This window comes from Delphinapterus leucas, chromosome 18, assembly GCF_059928025.1.
Source record: "Delphinapterus leucas isolate spDelLeu-1000000601 "Yukka" chromosome 18, BTC_Dleu_Yukka2, whole genome shotgun sequence".
NCBI classification, from domain to species: domain Eukaryota; kingdom Metazoa; phylum Chordata; class Mammalia; order Artiodactyla; family Monodontidae; genus Delphinapterus; species Delphinapterus leucas.
In genome coordinates, this window is record NC_143146.1 from 64,680,191 (window position 1) to 64,700,380 (window position 20,190).

The 20,190-nt window shown below is 38.7% G+C and overlaps 1 protein-coding gene across 5 annotated transcripts in view; it reads right to left on the reverse strand.

The window, feature by feature from the left end:
* COG6 (component of oligomeric golgi complex 6) overlaps positions 1 to 20,190 on the reverse strand; it is a 112,692-nt gene that overhangs the window by 176 nt on the left and 92,326 nt on the right. For 2 of the 5 annotated variants that reach the window (XM_089899650.1, XM_022574715.3), the window contains one exon: positions 1 to 20,190. This exon is cut by the window's right edge and continues 11,568 nt beyond it. The exons of the other annotated variants lie outside the window; for them this stretch is intronic. The gene's annotated coding sequence lies outside the window, so the exon portion shown is untranslated. 5 annotated transcript variants of the gene reach the window in all.

Consider the following 20,190-nt stretch of genomic DNA (forward strand, 5'->3'; position numbering starts at 1 on the left):
AAGAAGCAGAGGCAACAGAGGGCTCAGGGGCTTCCGATGGGGAGCCTTGGAACTTTGTTAGACTCTGTCACTTGGTCTGGGGGGCGTGGTTTCATATAAAGAATGTGGGCATTGAAGTGGCCTAGGGAAAACTCCCTAACCTCGCTGAGACATGAGGTGCCCTGCCTCGGACAGGCAGCTCTTCAGAAGGACTGAAGGTGACAGCGGACGTACAGCCCCCGGATCGTGCTGATCACCTGGGGACACCCCAGCCAACGCTGGGCTTGGGCTACTTCATCCGCATCTTCCCCTTATGCACTAAGCTCGTTTTAAAAGGACGTGTCTCAGGGAACAGCGAATATCAGGGCGGCTCATGTACTGGGCCCGCTCTCCACGAAGGCTTGCGGAGGCAGGAGGAGGAGGTGGGTGTGAACTTCCTGGGATAAAGTGAGTGGTGATGGGTGAAGACAACTGAATCTTCCCTGGTGGCTACAAGGAACGTAGGGAGAAGGGGCTGAGCCTGAGGAAGCGCCCCGCACGTAGCACTATATCCTGCTGAGGGAAACCTGGGATGCCTAGAGCCCACACCCATGTCTCTATGTACATGCTGCCCAGGACTTTCTTCCACTTCCTACTTCCTCCTTTGCTCCACCATGTAGCCTTTCTGTGCTTGTCAAAGGACAGGTTGGGAAAAAATGAAAGTGCGGTGACACTCCAACTAACCCACTAGTCCAATGACTCCCTGCTCAGTTAAAAAGATTTACTGGGTCAGGAAGCTCAAATAGTGGCCATTTTTTTTTTAAGTTATGTATAGATATGCTTCATCGATGTTTTCTCTAACCCTCTTTACATCAGAAAAACAAAGGCTGGTTTTATTCCTTTCCACACAAAGCATCTGTAACAAAGCAAAAGGAGGATTTCAAATGACAGTTTCACCGTGGGGAGTGGCGGGTCTTTCCAGAACATTTAGCTTTTACGGACAAAACCCACTGAAGGTAAAACACATGAGGGCTTAGATACATAAAGTTGCCAGCATCGAGAAAAAGGCGCCGGCTCATAGTATCTGTGCTTATTTGCGGTATTAACGTAATTGATTGTACTTTTCATAAATATGCCGGCCTTGTGAACTGTCTTCATTTCACTATAGAAACCATATTGAGTCATCTGCTATCTTGGTGCAGGGTTTTCTTTTCTCTTTTCATATTTATAAATTTGTCCTCCTGGAAAATATCAAGGTCAGTGTCTGCCATTTGTTGCAAAATGTAGGAGATTTAACTGAAGGTGATGTTGACGATGCATGCATTCAAAGGTAGATCTGGGTCTTAAGTATTTATTTAAAAACTGAAGACACTTAGATGGGAACACATACAAAGGGACAAAGTAAACAAAACAAAAAAATGGAAAATGAAATCTGAAATATGTTTTCTTAACCCTCAGTGCCATGCTGTCTCAGGCGGAAGGATCTAATCTCTGCAAACACTGGTTTTTGGTTAATAATAACAGCCTAGGGCTTCCCTGGTGGCGCAGTGGTTGAGAGTCCGCCTGCCGATGCAGGGGATACGGGTTCGTGCCCCAGTCCGGGAAGATCCCACATGCCGCGGAGCGGCTGGGCCCGTAAGCCATGGCCGCTGAGCCTGCGCATCCGGAGCCTGTGCTCCGCAACGGGAGAGGCCATAACAGTGAGAGGCCCGCGTACCGCAAATAATAATAATAACAGTCTAAGATGAAAATTATGAAGGTAGCATAATAGCTAAAAAGTTAAGTTTTCAAACAAAAAGAGGTTTTTATTTAGTTGCTGTTTTGTTCTTCTGGGGATCTACTTTAAAAAAAAAATTTAAAGACCAGAAATAGCAAATCCAACTCCAAAGCTATTCTGAAATGAAACAAAAAGTCAGGGAAAGTTAAGACTATGGACAATTTACAAAGCCGCTTTTTATACAGTTGGGTTATAGCTCTGGAGTTCCATCGATTTCCTGGGCACAGCAGGGAGCAAAGGACTGAACCCAGGAGGTAAACATGGGAAGAAAACATCAGTGAACGGTATTCACCAATTGTCTTGTTCATTTTACAAAAACATGTAGCAGAACATAGTCTTCAAGTCAGAAATCAGATTCACTAAAACCTACAAGATAGAGATGATGGACAGAGGTTGAGGCATAAGGACAAAGGGGTGATGGAACAACTAAGAAAGAACTGCCTTGGAGGCTAGAAGTAAATGGAGAAGTTCTGAGGAAAACCGAACCACAATTTAGCTAAGGGCAAAAATAAAGACATTCTGGAACACACGAGGATCCAGAAGATTAAATACCCATGCATCCTTTCATAGAGAATATTATCCACCTAAACAAGGGAATAAATCAAGAAATAGATTAAGGAAGCAGTGGCCCCAACAATAGAGCTGGGCAAGGAAATCCCTGGATGACCACTGAGTCTCTGGAGATCATTAATGCATCCACATTAGAGAAAAGAAAGGAGGCCCCCAGGAGCAAGTTTTCCAGGAAAAAAAGCAAATTTGATGGGTCGTCTGATCTAATAAAGCTCTTTCTTTTTAAGATTTGACTCTTTTCTGGCATTATTAATTTTTGTGGTAAAATATACATAACAAACTGTACCATTTTAGCCACTTTTAAGTGTACACTTCTGTTGCAATAAGTACATTCACGTTATTGTGCAACCATCAATCACCATCCATCTCCAAAACTTCATCTTCTCCAACTGAAACTTTCTACCCATTAATCACTAACTCACCATTGACTCTTCCCTCAGACCAGAGTAACCACCATTCTACTTTCTGTCCCTAAGAGTTTGACTACTCTAGGTACCACACAAAAGTGGAATCATATACAAATTTGTCCTTTTGTGTCTGGCTTATTTCACGTAGCAAAATGTCTTCAAGATTCATCCATGTTGTAGCATGCGTCAAAATTTCCTTCCTTTTTAAGGCTGAATAATATTCCATTGTATGCATATACCACATTTTGTTCATCCATTCATCCATTGAAAGACACGTGTTGTTTCCACTTTTTGGTTATTGTGAATAGTGCTGCTATGAATATCTGTTCGAGTCCCTGATTTCATTTCTTTTGCATATATATCAGAAATGGAATTACTGGACCATATGGTAATTCTATGTTTAATTTTTTGAGGAATCACCATACTGTTTTCCATGACAGATCCACTCTTAACATTCCCACCAGCAATGCACAAGGGTTCCAACTACTCCAAAAGCTTGTCAACACTTGTTATTTTCTGTTTTCTCAATAATAGCCAACCTAATGGGTATCAAGTGGTATCTCGTTGTGGTTCTGATTTGCATTTGCCTAATGATTAGTGATGTTGACCATCTTTTCATGTGCTTATTGGCCATTTGCATATATCTTCTTTGGAGTGATGTCTACTTAAGTCCTGTGCCCATTTTTTAATTGGGTTGTTTTATGTTGTTATTGTTGAGTTGTGAGAATTCTTTATATATTCTCTGTAAAAATCCTTTATCAGATATTTGATTTGCAAATATTTTCTCCCATTCTGTGGGTTACCTTTCATTCTGTTGGTGTACAAAAGTTTTAATTTTGAAGTCCACTTAATTATTTTTTCTTTTATTCTCTGTTTCTTTAGTGTGATATCCAAGAACTCATTGCCAAATCAAAAGACACAAAGATTTTCCTCCATGTTTTCTTCTAAGAGTTTTATATCTTATGTTTAGGTTTTAATCTATTTTGAGTTCATTTTCATATAAGGTAAGGGTCTAATTTCTTTCTTCTGTATGGGGGTATACAGTTTTCCTAACACCATATGTTGAAAAGACTGTCTTTTCTGTTTTTCTATTCCTTATTTTATTTATCTCTGATTTAATCTTTATGATTTCCTTCCTTCTACTAGCTTTGAAATTAGTTTGGTTTTTTCTAGTTCCTTAAGGTATACTGTTAGGTTACTGATTTGAGGCTTTTCTTCTTTTCATGTATTTATAACTATAGATTTCCCTCTTAGAACTGCTTTTGCTGCATCCATTAAGTTGGTATGCTGTTTTTCTCATTTTCATTTGTCTCAAGATATTTTCTTTGTAATTTCTTCCTTAATCCATTGGTTGCTTAAGAGTATCTGTTTTATTTCCACGTTTGTCAATTTTCTAGTTTTCCTTCTGCTGTTTCCAGTTTCATTCTACTGTGATCAGAAAAGACACTTTGTATGATTTCAATCTTGTAAAATTTATTAAGACTTGTTTTTTGGCCTAAAATATTGTCTATCCTGGTTAATGATCTATGTGCAATTGAGAAAAATGTCTATTCTGTTCTCACTGGATACAGTATTCTGTAACATTTTTATTAGGTCCAGTTGGTCTATAGTGTTGTTCAAGTCATGTATTTCCTTTAAAGATCTTCTGTCTGGTTGTTGTACGCATTATTGCAAGTGTGATGTTGAAGATTCCTACTATTATTGTGGAGTTGTCTGTTTCTCTCTTCAGTTCTATCAATTTTGCTTCATATAGTTTGAAACTCCAGTGTTTGGTATATAAATGTTTATTAGTATCTTCTGGTGAATTGACCCGTTTGTCATTATATAATGTCCTTCTTTGTGTCATACGTTTTTTATGTAGTGTGTTTTATCTAATATTTGTATAGCCACCCTGCTCTCTTTTCATTACTATCTGCATGGACTATCTTTCTCCGTGCTTTCACTTTAAACTTATGCATGTCCTTACATCTACAGTGTAGACAGCATAGAGTTGAATCTCATTTTTTTATTCCAATCTATGTCTTTTGATTGGGAAATTTAATTTCTTTACATTTAAAGTGATTATTGATAATGAAGGACTTACTTTTGCCATTTTGGTTTTTGTTGTTGTATTTTCTTTCTTTTAATTTATTTTATTTTTAATACAGCAGGTTCTTGTTATCTAATTTACACATGTTAGTGTATATATGTCAATCCCAATCTCCCAATTCATCCCACCATTTTGTTATTTGTTTTCTGCACGTATTATAGCATTTTCCCCACATTTCCTCCATTTCTGCATTTCTCTGTGTTTAGTTAATTTTTTGTAGTGACACACTTTAATTCCCTTCTCATTTCCTTTTGTGTGTATTCTACAGACGTTTTCTTTGTGGTTACCATCAGGATTACATATAACATCCTAAATTTATAATAATCAGTTTTAAGTTGATACCAACTTAACTTCAATCACATACAAAAACTATTCATTTATAGCTCCACTCTCATTTTATGTTATTGATGTCACAATTACATCTTTATAATAATATTATATACTCATTAACATAGATTTATAATTATTTATTATGCATTTGTCTTTTAAATTCTGTAGAAAAATTAAAAGTGGAGTTATAAGCCAAAATTACAATAATACTGTATTTTTAATATTTATTCATGTATTTACTTTTACTGGAAAACTTTATATTTTTGCATGGCTTCAAGTTTCTGTCTAGTGGCCTTTTATTTCAGCTTAAAGGACTCCCTTTAGCATCTCCTGTTGGGCAGGTCTAGTGGTAATGAACTCTCTTAGTTTTTGTTTGTCTGGGAATCTCTTAATTTTCCCTCATTTTTTAAAAGACAGTTTGCCATATATAGAATTCTTGGTTGACAGGTTTTGTTTTTCACCACTTTAACTATATCATCTCACTGCCTCTGGCCTTCAAGGTTTCTGCTGAGAAATCTGCTAGAAATCTTACTGAGGCTCCCTTGTGCATGATGTCACTTTTCTCTTGCTACTTCCAAGACTCTATGTCCTTGGTTTTTGACAGTTTAACTATAATGTGTCTGCATGTGGATCTCTTTGGATTTATCCCACTTAGATTTCAATGAGCTTCTTGAATTAGTATAACCACGTCTTTCCTCTAATTTTGGAAGTTATCATCCATTAATTCTTCAAATAATCTCTCTGTTCTCTTCTCTCTCTTCTTCTTCTTCTTCTGGAGTTCTCATAATGCATATATTGCTTTTTTATGGTATCCCATAAGTCCCTTAGGGTCTATTCAATTTTTTTATTATTTTTTCTTTTTGCTCCTCAGACTCAGTAATTTCAAATGACCTACCTTCATATTTGCTGACTCATTTTTCTGCCTGTTTGAGTTTGTCTTTGAATCTCTCTAGTACATTTCCCAATTCAGTTATTGTATCTTTCAGCTCCAGAATTTGTTTTTTAAATAATTTCTATCTTCTTGTAGATGCTCTCATTTCATTCAAGTATTGTTTTCCTCATTTCCCTTAGTTCTTTGAGCATACTTGAGATAGTTGTTTTAAAGTAACTCTGAAGCATACGCTTTTCAGGGACTGCTTCTGGATATCTACTTTGTCTTTTTGAATGAGCCAAATTTCCTTGTTTCTTTGCATGCCTGTGATCTTTTGTTGAAATTGGGCATTTGAAAAAACAGTTACCTTCTCCAGTCTTTGCAGACTGGCATGGAAGATCTTCACCAATCTGCAGGCCCCTGAGCCTTGAGATCAGTCTAGAATGAGAGCTTAATGTCTGCCATGTAAGGACACAGTGAAAAGGAGGCTATGTACAAGCCAGGAAGGGAATCCTCACCAGAAGGTGACCATACCGGTACCCCGACCTTGGACTTCCAGCTTCCAGAAACCATGAGAAAATAAATTTCTGTTGTTTAAGCCACCATGTCTATGGTATTTTGTTATGGTAGCTTGAGCCAACTAAGATAGTGTTTATTGAGCACTTTCCATGTGCCCAGTACTGGGTTAAACCGTGAGAGTGAAAGAAAAATAAAACATAGTCCTTGATCTTAGAAATCATGGAGTCCAGCTTGGGAAACAGACATAGAAACCAATAATTTCAACATAAAATGATCAATACTTCTGTAGACACAAAACATAGAGCACCATGGGAGTACTGAGGAGGAAGGCTTTAAATCTGCTTATCACTGAATAGATCTATTTCATGTTTGGAGAGGTTCTTTTTTTTTTTTAAAGAATTGTGTCATTCTTTTTTTTTTAATTTATTTATTGAGTCTATTTACTTTTGGCTGCGTTGGGTTTTCGTTGCTGCACATGAGCTTTCTCTAGTTGCGGTGAGCGGGGGCTACTCTTCGTTGTGGTGCGTGGGCTTCTCATTGCAGTGGCTTCTCTTGTTGCAGAGCACGGGCTCTAGGCGCATGGGCTTCAGTAGTTGTGGCATGTGGGCTCTAGAGCGCAGACTCAGTAGTTGTGGCGCACGGGCTTAGTTGCTCCACAGCATGTGGGATCTTCCTGGACCAGGGCTCGAACCTGCGTCCCCTGCATTGGCAGGCGGATTCTTAACCACTGCGCCACCAGGGAAGCCCTGGAGATGTTCTTAAGGCCCTTTACATTTATAAAATCCCAAGGTCCTATGTAATAGTGAGTTTCCATGTTGTGAGTTTGGGGCTGTTTTCTTCCTGTCCTTTAATGCGAGGTGCATCGGTGCATGAGCCAGCTGCTCTGCATTTTCTTGTCACTTTGGCATTTGATTTAACCCTGGGACACAGTCAAACCTCTCCAACATTTTGTTTCTCAGTTTCTCCATCTATAAATTGAGATGCTGATACTTGTCACGAACTTCTGTATAAGAGTAAATTCAATAAAGACATAAGGCTAGAAGTGAAAGGGAAAAACAAATGTGTGTTCTATTACAGATGATAAAAATGATGTGGGACTATTACTAACAAGTATAATCAATAAGGCTAATTCTCTAAGTCAGCGCTTCTTGGATTATAATGGTCACAAAAATTATATGGGGATCTTGTCAAAATGAAGGTTTTGATTCAGAAAGTCTGAGTTACCCCAAGATTCTGCATTTCAAACAAGCTCCTGGAAGTGTTATTGCTCCTGCTACATGGATTACACTTTGAGGAGCAAGAACTTTAATGATTTTAGGCCCTGCTCTGAGTGCAGATGTAAGTTTCACAGTTTCTAAACATGTATTTACTAACCAAAGCCACCAAAGCATCACTTAAGGTAGCAGTTCTCAAACTTTTGGTCTCAGAACCTCTTTTATCATCTTAAAAATTATTGTGAAACCAAAAAATCATACCCATCTGTATTCACAATATTTGAAATTAAATCTGAGAACATTTTAAAACACAAGAATACATCAGCATGTATTCTATTATCTGTCAGAATGATAATGTCATTCTACAATCTCGAAGTCTCAGGAAAACTCCACTATCCATTCATGAGAGAATGGGAATAAAAAATCAAATGTCTTTTTACTTGACAAGAACTGCTCATTTAAGACACTGATTTTTTTTTTTTTTTTTGGTGTACACAGCTGTACTACAAACCCTACTAAATAAACCAGATAACCATTTAGTCTCTAATTCATTTAAAGATGTACTTGTTGGGGACCTAATATACATAAATCAGCATGTTAGGTGCCAAGGTTGTGTTTCTCAACCTTGGGAACTTTTAAAAAATACCAGTCGGAGCCGCATTCAAACAGATTAAATTAGTATCTTTGGAAATTAATACTGTTTAAAAAGTTCAACAGGTCATTCTAATGTGCAGCCAGGATTGAAAACCATTGGGTTCGGAAGGCAGGGTATAAATAACAGAAGCCCAAAGTAGAGGAAACGTGCACACAGGGTAGGCATTGCTTAGTGGGGTCATACGGGCCAGGTTAGACTATTGGTACTCATGCTAACTAGCTTACAATGTGCTTATCCTCCCATATCATCAATTTCCTTAAATCGGAGATTTAATTTCCATAAATTGGGTTGGTAATGGTTCCATCTTAATAGAGTCGTTCTGAGGATCAAATGAGGTAAGGCATGGAAAGCACAGCTCCTGGCACACGGTAAATGCTCATTAAATGTAAGCATTAGTAACTGCCCTGCAGAATCTTACCAGATAAGATGTGAATTAAGCCAGTCTTGCAGGGTGGAAACATTTCATAAGAGCACTGGAGGAAGACAGAATCAATCTGAATGCAATCAGAACTCTCATTCTCGCCCCAACAGAAATGGGCTTAACACAGCTCAGGGGTGTGATTCAGTAGGGTGTTTTTGTTTTTGTGTTTGTTTCTTTAATCCTTGATGGAGGAAAGGACCCAAACTAGTACATGTGGCTGGATGGAAAGGGTTTCTGGCTACTGTTGATGGGTTCTGAAAGAGTTTATTAATCTCTAACACTAGAGCTTTCATGTCCTGAGAAAAGGGCTCCCCTGAAACCATGACAAGCCAGTCTGGTTATACTGCATAAACAGTCCAGTTTACTGTTAGTATATAAACAGTGCTTTGGCATTAACATAGAAAATCTGAATCAGAGTGTCCTATTCATAAATAAAATATCTGGATAAGAAGTGAAGCCACCACAGAGTTAATTTTTCTGTAAAGTCAAGAAGAAACAAGAGGAAGAAATAGAAGAGCCGGTGTCAGCATCAGGTAATACTTTGCATATACGGCAATTACTTGGTTAATGTAGTCAGCGCAGAAAAACTGAAGAACGCCTCCAAATTGGCTATCCACACAGACTGAAGTATTCAAACAATGAACAAATCTCTACTTTGTGTTCAGTAGATGGGTAATGTTCAAAATATGTAACAAAATAGTACGGTACAGAAACTAAAAATCAGAACAGATACTTGCCCAATCTGATTCAATGTCATCTGTAAATATGTGGTTCATCTGTACCTATGTGTGCTCACTGACTATCAGCTCTGGGGTAATTACCCTCTCTTGCCTCTTTTTTCTAACCACTCCTCCATGAAAATTGACTCTTCAAGATGTTTCACCTAAAATTCTGATGATCCCAGCTGCCTCTCCACACCCATCAGTTTAACCACTTCACATCAACAAAAATTTCTCCATTTTTTTGTTGCAGAGATATCTGAGAGAGGAAGAAAGGATTTTTAAAATTATTAATGTTAATGCTCTGGGCCCTCTCAAAATAGGCCACTTAGAATAACACTGGAATTATAGAAAAAGTGCAGAGGAAAACAACAAGGAGCAGAAATAGAAATGCACACTCCATTGATGGCAAACAAGGAGGTATAGTAATCCTGAAATACAGTATGTAAGATAAGCTGACGTAAGATAAGCTGACAAATACAGTATGTAAGATAAGCTGACAAAAGCAATAAAGATCAAGTACCGAGCTGGAAGGTTCACGGCTGCAGTTGTCAGAGAATCAACAGAGTACAATTCTAGGAGGTTTGTCCCTTAGAGGTACAAAACCAGCCATCTCTTGTTTGAAACAAGAAGCACAGATACTCTTGGTAGCTTCAGGAAGCATGGAAGGTAAGATTAAATGAGGAATCGCAGAGACAAGCCACCTTCCAGGAAACAGTCTATGAGACAAGGAGGCAGAGTACTGAGTTTCTGAGTAGTTAGACGGACACAAGGTTTCAACCTTTATTCACTCACATACACACACAACCCTGAGTATTAGGAAGACTTTCCGCTAGCCTGAAACACAGAAGTCACGCATCTTCCACATAAAATGATTACAAATAGCTGGCCCAGAAAGAATTCATCTCCTTCAAAGATATCACAAAGGGGGGCAGATGGATTAAACATAAATTTAAAATATACAGAAAGCACTTACACCAGAAAAAAAGAGTTGCATTTAACAAATGAAAATGTAAACCAAAGATATCACTGAAACAATTTTAACTCATGAAGAAGAAAACACATCTCTAAACCAAAGGCATAAAGCAGAAATGTAAGAGCTCAGAGAAGTCATGGTTGGACAACAGAAGGAGGTGACACATGAGCTGATATAACTCAGAAAAAAGGGAAATCAGGAAAAAGAGAAATTAAAAACTAAAATTCTCCCATAAACAAAGCCTAAATTGAAGCAAACAAATGAGAAATACAGCAAGGATTATAGAGAGGAGAATTGAGAAAAGCAAGTTTATATCCATATAGATATAAAATTGAGAAGGGTTAAAAAGGTATAACTGATGTCCTTAAAGAAGGGAAAACCTAATGGAAAATATTCATTGAATGTTAAATTTTTTTAACGTTCAGGAATTACGTAAAGATTTGGTTCTACAATTAAGGTGATATAGAATGTCCCAGGAAAAACTGACATAGCAGAATTGATTTTGAGACAGTAAAGTTACTGATTTTAAAGGTAAAATATCAAATCACCTATAGTGGAGGAAAAACACTCACACCGTTCTCAAACTATTTTATTGTTATGTTCACAGCTAAAGGTCAGCAAGGCCTACAAAGTCTTCAATGAATGAAAGTGACCTAAGAATTCTATTCTTAAATAAGGTGACCAACCTGCCCTAGTTTATTCAGGGCAGTCCCAGCTTTTGCACTGTTAAGTCTTACGTCCCGGGTACTCTTTCGGTCCCCGGCAAACTCTGGTCTCAAGTGTCCATGCAACACTCACTACAATGTCATGTATTAGGCCACAATGAGAAAATCCATTAATTCTAACATGTAGAAATAATACAAATAACATTCTCTGATTACATGATATAAATCTAGAAATTAATATGAAAACTAAAAAGTAGGAAAAAACCTCTACCACCTGCCAATCTGAAAAAGAGAAATTTAAAATGTGAATTGCAGAATATTTCAGAACATAAGGATATAAAAACACCATATAGGGAACTTCTTACTAACAGGTAAAGTAATGCTTGGTAAAAAAGATTTGTGACCTTAAATACAAATAACAAAAAAGGAGAAGATTAAAAATAATCATTTAACATTCCTCAAACACAGATCCAAAAAGTTTTAATAAAATATTAGCAAATAGAGCTCTGTAACATATACAAGAATGATACATCAAAACTAAGTAGAGGGGCTTCCCTGGTGGCGCAGTGGTTGAGAATCTGCCTGCTAATGCAGGGGACACAGGTTCGAGCTCTGGTCTGGGAGGATCCCACATGCCGCGGAGCAACTAGGCCCGTGAGCCACAACTACTGAGCCTGCGCGTCTGGAGCTTATGCTCCGTAGTAAGAGAGGCCGCGACAGTGAGAGGCCCGCGCACCGCGGTGAAGAGTGGCCCCTGCTTGCCACAACTAGAGAAAGCCCTCGCACAGAAACGAAGACCCAACACAACAAAAATAAATAAATTAATTAATAAACTCCTACCCCCCCCAAAAAAAACAAAACTAAGTAGAGTTTACCTCAGGATTGTAAAATTGGTTTAAGATTTAAAAATCAATCAATATATGATCATTTTTAAAATGCAAAGAAAAGCACTGAACAAAACTCAACATCCATTCAGGATTAAACAAACAAAACAAAAACAAACAAAATACCTCTCATCAAACTAAGACCTCAGAAGATAACTTCCTGAATCCCTCATTTTGACAAAGGACATATGCCAAAAGCCAATAGTTAACATCACACCTAATGGGAAATTTCAAAACTTTTTCTCCCCATAATACTGAGAACAAGGCTAGGATGCCTACTCTCACCGTTCTGATTCAACTTTGTATTAGAGGTCCGAAACTTTACAGTACAACAAATAAACAAGCAGAGGCATAGTGTCAGAAAGGAAGAAGAAAACCTGACTGCACTTTCAGGTAGCACTGTTTGTATAGAAAAGGCGTTAAAATCTATAAAACTATTACTAAAAAGTAACAAGATTAAAAATTATTTTACCAGAAAATACGATGAAATAAAATTCCATTTATCTTAACACCAAAAACAAAACCCCATAAAATACTTAGAAATAAATTTAACAAAAGGCATGCAAGGTCTCAATAATATAAACTACAAAAAATCGCTAACAAAGTAAAAATGCACAAAAGACTTGAGCATACACTTTACCAAAAAAGATACATAACTAATCATTAAGCACATGAAAAAGTCATTAACATCATTAGTCACCAGGGGGTGCAAATTAAAACAATGAGATAACATTACTCTTCACCAGAACGACCAAAATTAGAAATTAAAAATACCACAGCAAACATTGGTAAGGATGTAGAACTGGAATTCTCATATATTGTTGATGGGAGTATGGTAAAACCACTTTGGAAAAAGTTCTGGCGGTGTCTTGTAAAACCCCAACTCCTAAGTTTTGACCTAAGAAAAATGAAAAATATATTCACAGACAACATTGTTCACTGTAGCTTTATTCATAAGAGTCACACTCAGGGAAAAGCTCGGTGTCTGTTAATAATAGGATACCAGGGAATACTACTAAGCAATAACAAGAAACAACTACTGATATGGGCACCAACATGGATAAATCTCAAAAACAGGTTGAGTAAAAGAAACTTACGCAACAGAGTACATGAGTACATTTTATGAGTTTCCGAAACAGGCAAAACTAATCTATCTTGAGAAAAGATCAAAATAATGATAGTCTCTGGAAGGGATGTGAGGCAGTGATTGAGTTGGAGGGGCAGGAGGAAAATTCGGGGGTTATGTTCATATTCTATATCTTGATAGGGTCTTAGGGTCTTAGTTACACATATGTATATATCTGTCAAAACCCAGCAAATGTATATTTAAGATTTGTGTTTTTCATTGTATGTAACTCTTACACCAAAAGGAAAAATTGTAGCAAATGTTTAACCATTTTATGATATGTATGTGAAACGGAGGAAGTGAACTGATTTCTGTAATTTACTTTGAAATGAGTCAACAAAGTAAGATGGATTGCTGGATGGATAGACAGATATGTCATAAAATGAGCATAGAAAAATGTTCTTGGTAGACTCTATGAGGTGAGTAAATCTGTGCATTCCCTGTAAAATTATTTCAACTGTGTTCTATGTTTAAAGTTTACCACAGTAAAATTTTGGAAAAAAATTTATCTCAAGAAGCTAGAAAGTAAATGACAAAAGTAGAGCAATAGGAAGATTTGATAAGTATGAAAATTGAAATTAACCAATTCAAAACAAAAAATAATACAGTTAATAAATTCAAGGGCTACATATTTTAAAAACAATAAAGTGAATAAACAATTACCTAATTTAATAAAGAAAATAAGTATTAAGTAGAACTAATAGAAAATGATCACAGATACAAAGGCTTCAACGGAATCATAGGAAAGTACTTCAACTCTCCTCAAATAAATTTGGGAACCAAAATGTAATGCGTGATTGTTTATTAAAATAAAACTTTCCAAAACTGACACCAGAAGAGATTTTAAAAAGCCTAATTAATTTAAAAAATATGTTTCCATTATTTTAGTCAACATTTTTACGTGCTCTGTAATGAGAAGTTATTTTCAGATATGTAACACACCATTTTTCTTTTTTTAAGTTTTTTGGCCACTCTACGCAGCACACAGGATCTTAGTTCCTGGAGCAGGGATCGAACCCGTGTCCCCTACTGTGGAGCGCGGAGTCTTAACCACTGGACTGCCAGGGAAGTCCCACACCATATTTTCATAAATAGAAGTCTGTAAAAATTTCTTGCAAAGCTAAATTACAAAAATTCCACAAAGATGACATACAAAAAAAGGAAACCTACAGACCATGCTCACTTATGAATACTGATGCAAAACCCTAAATAAAAGGTCAGCAAACAGAATCCTCCAGTAATGCCCAGATCATTAAATATTAGGAGATCTATTACTATATTAATATAGATCATCATAGTAATTGGTTAAAAGAGAAAACTCATATTATCATCTCCATAGATGCTTAAAGACCTTTAATATAATATCCATTTTAGATAAAAATGTTAAATACTAAATACTAAAAATAGCTACTTAACATGAATTACACACACATACACATATCTATATCTAATGTCTATTTGGATATAGATATAGTATGTATCTAGATGCAGAGACAGAGAAAAAGGGAGAGGAAGGATGTGTGTATGAATGTATTTATGTACGTATGTATGTATGTATACCAGCCTCTTGCTAAAGCATTATCTTTAAACTCTGCAAAAAGAAAACATGTCCTTTGTCTGCAATATCGTTTATTTTGTTTCATAGCTACCAGTCACTGCAATTAGAACCATAGGAAAAAACAGAGGTATAAAATTTAAGGAGGCAGAATTATTTTTGCAGGTGATGTGATTGTTTTTTGGGAAACAACTGTTTTCTCTGGAAAACCTAAGGGAATCAGCTAAAAAGATATACCATAAAAAGTAAGAGAATTCTTCTGGGGGAGAGACTTTGATGACTAAGGTTCTGGGTGAGGGGGAGACTACATTTTCACTGTATATCCTTACGTACCTTTGGAATTTTTTGCAGTATACATGTTGTTACTTACTAATAAATAATAAAATTTAAAACAACAATTACAAGTGAGGATATTTTAATCATCCCCTGCATAATACTATCTCTGCCAACTGAAGTAAGTAACTTTTGTGACAACACAAAAGGAAATTGTGATGTTTAAGAGAAAAAGGAAGGAGTGACAGGGAAAAAAGGTTGTTCAATAAATGGATCTCTAGGGCTTAATTTTCTTCAGTTCATTCTATCTTTTAATAATCTATGAAAATTAAAATCATTTAGGGAATAACATACATTTAAGACAAGAATATCAATAATAATAATAACTAATGTTTAATTAGTGCTAACAGTTTGTCAGACACTATGTTCAGTGCTTTTCGTATGTTTATTTGTTTAATGCTCACAGCAATCCTACATGCTATATCCTGCATGCTGTATGTGCATATTATTGTCTGTCTCAGTAAATCTGAGTTTCCATTTGGTTCATTCCCATCCAATGGAGTACAGTGTAGACAAAGGCTGATGACAAAACCATCTGGCCACGTTTCTACAAGCCAGGGCACCGAGCAGAGTTTTCCAAGACCTCATCACCTCCCACACCTGGAACGGTTCCAGAAGCATAAGGTCCTGCACAGGTCGCAAGATGACGATGATGGTCCCTGGGGTGGCCTGACCTTGAGCAAGTGTCAACATTCAAAGACAATGTTGCTGACGGTGCAATTTCCTGCATGGAATGCTCCACATTCCTGACCACTCACAGTGATGGCTGATGGAAAGGCTCACCCAGGACCATGTACTGAGTGCCATGTGAGGGTGGACCTGTGAAGATGGAGAGGGCAACTGGGCGCTCTGCTTACAGCAGTTATTGCGTCGCGGTGACAGCTGTCACACAGGGGAAGCTGTAAGCATGGCACTTTGAGAAAATCCCACTCCATAATATCTTTTCTCCACACCTCTGTCCTGAGTGCCTGAAATTCCAGAAGGAAGCATTGTTGTCTGCCAACTCCACTATTTAAATAAAAATAAAATTATATACGTGTGTGGCTAACGTGAAATAAAAGTGTATTATTTTAAAAGTGCAAAAGCATAGAAGTCTGTGTCAGATGTTTGTTCTAAACCTTGCTATGCCTTTCATAACTCTGTACCACCGGGCAAGTTCACTTAATCTGAGTTTGTCTCCTCATCTGTAAACTCAAACTACTAGTTCTCATTTCATAGGGGTGTTGTGAGAATTAAATATAGACTCACACACTCCATCTGATACAGAATCGAGTTAAATGCTAAAGCATCCAGTTAAATGTTCCACTAACATCAGTTTCCTCCTCCACTTTCCTACCTAATGAGCCCCATCTTCTTGGCAGGCAATGCAAAAGCCCTTTGCTGAAACCAAACTTGACCCCCTTGCCAGGAGCTGGTCCTTTGTGCAGGGACCACCACGCCCTTTTGTTCACTCCACTCCCCTGACCCTTGACCCAGTCTGCTCACTTCAGTTCATAGAGTGGTGAGCCAATCTCACAGTGAAAAGAGACATTTCCTACCTTTGAAAAAAAAAATGGGCAGAGAGCCAGCAGACTTGTGGTGCCTTCCATTTCCCATCTGTAAATTTCTCAAAATACTTTCCAGTAAGCAATCACCAGGGGCTCATAATGTGATTAATAATATTGTGTCTCAGTTGCTTCTAGTATTTCAGATGAAACAGTGTCTTAAGAAGGTACAGTTGCTGAATTGTGAGTGGGAGGCTATGTGATCTGTCTTCTTTCTATTCACATCTATGCTAGACTCTCAGAGGGGTGAGTGGGAATCGACCTGGTCATTCAACACGTTAAAAGTTTGCTTGAATCTACCAATGAATTAAGAGTGCTGCTGTGGGTCAAACCCGATGTCACCTCCGGAATCTGCAGACCTCAACTCAGCGGGGCTAAAGAGAACGGACATCACAGAGCGGCTCTTCCTGGGGGCGCTTTAACACATGATTCTCAGTTTCACGTTTGTCTGAAATTCTATTGCCGGAAAGTTGAGTCTCGCAAGTGCAAGCATGAGTACGGTTTTCTCTCTGCAAAGCCTGTTTCAGTATCACTGACGGCATAGGGGTGGTCGTTTTCCGGAGATGTGATTCCTAAACCTTCCAGTCCGAACACCCGCGCCTCCCGCCTCCCCTCCCCCCCCCACCCCCCGCGTCGTCAGAGCCACATGCCCTTTTCCGGGCTTCCACTATTCTTCACTCCGTGTCAGATGAGCGGGAACAGGCAGAGCCAGCGTTCCAGCCACCCTCTTTATCTGCCTTCACACTTCTTCCTCTGCCTATTCATGCCGCTGCGGAGGCCTGGACCAGCTTCCTGTAATCTTGGAGGGGAAAACTTCTCCCTTTAGCACAGTCTGTGAGCCTAGTTGTTTTGGGTAGCAGGTTTCCTCCTCTCTTCTCCCGTGAGTTCATATAGCTTCCTCTGCTCAGCCTGCTAGCCCTCCTCCAAGGGTGAGGACTCTCCTCTAAGCCCTAGGGTTTCAGCGAAGGGCGCAGGATTTCCTGAGCCAGGGATATATACACAGAGGAGGCACTGCTGGGCTCTACTGTGACCGCACCTCGCAGGGCTCATCCCACTCTCTGTACAACACGTCGTATTTATATCCCAGGGCACTGAGGCCGGTCCTGGCTTTGATACACCATTTCCTTCGTTCCCCAAAGCTGAGCAAAGCAGAAAATCCTTCATCCTCCAAGTACGCTAGCCCCCTACTCTCTTCCCGCTTTGCCTTGCTACTTCTGCTTCAATGCCTAAGCTGGAGGAATTCGTTAAAATTATAGTCGAGTTAATAGCTAGAAAATCAAAATGTTGCATGAGATATAATCTTCCAGCTGAAATCTCTTCTGAGTACCCTAAATATTTAAAACATCAAATAATTTGAAAATAAAAGGGTTGGTAGATATACTTGAATTAGGGTAAGTTCTCTGATACTTTTTGATTCAGATGGAGAAGTTTAGGTAGACACACCAATTTAAAATATGGATGGCATATATGAAAAAGAACTCCTGAATAGTAACCAGAAAATGATCATAGAGATAAGTCCACTTTAAATCTGGAAAGATAACATTTACCAGTGGAGACCCATAATAAAATACTGCATTTCTCACATGGTCCTATAGCAGGAAGTCCAGTCTCATTACTTCCAGCCATCCTACATCCTGTCCCCTCATCTCCCTACCATATACCCTGATACAGCCCAGAGTTCCCAGGTGTTACTACTAGCAGTTCCTGGCTTTCCAGCCTCACGACTAGAGCAGGGACTCAGATGCATCCCTCAAGGTCACCTTCAGTGCCATTGCAAGATAACCACGCTGCCACTGGACAGTCCAAAGAGGTCTTCTGTTGGCCATGCAGTGGCCATGAGGCTGAAACATATTGCAGTTGGTCCTGACCAAAGCTGTGGGCCTGAAACGGGGCCTCTGCTCCAATTCCTGCCCAATCCACGGCAGGTCATGAAGCTCGACTCCAAAGCACCACCTCCTCCTGCAACAGCCAGCTCAGAAATGACTCTCTTTCTACCCTCTTGGGGAATTTATCTGGAAGGACTCACTGTTCTCTCCTGGCCCTGGGCCTTGGTTAAGACATCGTCTTTATCCACATAGGTTTCCTTAACTTTGAATCTAAGAAAAAAGGAGTCGGAAATCTTACAGGCATATGGACAACTGCTATATGAATCATTCACTTTCTCACAGTAAACTTAAAACTCTGGTACAGTTCCAACTGATTCCAACTCAGTGGAGAGCCTGCTGTGTTCTAGATTGTGAACTCCTTGAAGGCAGTCTTCTTGACTTCCGGATCCGATGCTTATACCCCCTAGAGCAGAATGTACGTTCAGCCAATACTGGATGCTTAGATCTGGTGCCCAGGGGCTGCCTGCTCCTTCTGGGTGGCTGTGGTCTCCTCCAACTCTCTGCTGGAGTCTCCCAGCTAATCTAAGCCTCTACTCCTGGATTTGACCACTCACTTCCCGCAGCTATTATCAGCGGCACCATTGCCCTTGAGGTATGCTTGCCTGGAAGGTCCTGCATCCGAGCCCTTCTTTGCTGGTGAGGTCAGACGGGCTGTACTCTGACCTAGGCAGACTGGTGCTTACAGGTTATCTCCTAAGAGCTCCATGAATATAAGCTCCCAGCTCACCACGAAGGTAATGGCAACTTTTCCAGGCACAGCCTTCTCATTACCCTTCCTTGACGCTAGATGTCCTGCCTGGAATGGACCAGATTGCGCCAGCTCTAAGTCAAGCCACATGGCAACCACCTTGCTTCTCTGTCGACCACGCTTCCAGTCCCCAGGCTCCATGCTGTTTGGGAACACCTCCAGCCCAGCTTCTGCTTTTTCTAGGCTAGTATGAAAAATAATCTCACCTGGCTTGGGGTTACTTTTATTTCCAAAGATCTTCAACAATATAAGCATGAAAAATTCCTCTCTCTAAACTCAGAAGTTGCACTTGTATGTGAAAATTGTATTACTATGTGTATGGCTACTCCTAACTTGAGGGGGATCCAGGTCAACAGATAAACCATGTCCAGATGTCCTGGGATTAAACAGAGATAGATTCTAGGTAATTTGCTGGTGTGGAATCAGAATCCAAACTGGGGACTGTATTGCATAATATGGAATATCTGGTTACTGTGGATTGGTCTGTAGTCTAAGAAGCCCTCTGGGAAGTATTGTCCTTTTCAACCTCACAAGCACATGAGTAACACTGCTAACTGTAGCATCATTTTGAAACAGAAAAGACACAGTTCCTGACTTCAAGAATTTAACATGAAACACAGAAGAGAGTAAAACAATGTTAAAATAAGATATTGTTCACTTATAACATTAGGAATAAAAAAAAGAAAACTAAAGAAAAGAACCCAAATGAATATTAAATAAATAAATATTAGTCATGCAGTAATTGAAAAAGCCAGGCTTTTATGTTGCCGATCATCAGTAAATTTCTAAATAATCCCACCCCACTAGCCCCATGGCCACCATGCTCTTGTTAGTGAGAATATTTATTTCTGTTTGAGAAGTAAAAGTTTCTTAACAAAGAGCACAGGATAGAATAATATAGCTTTGTCTCCACCTGCAGGAATGAAGAGTCTGAATTCTTTTG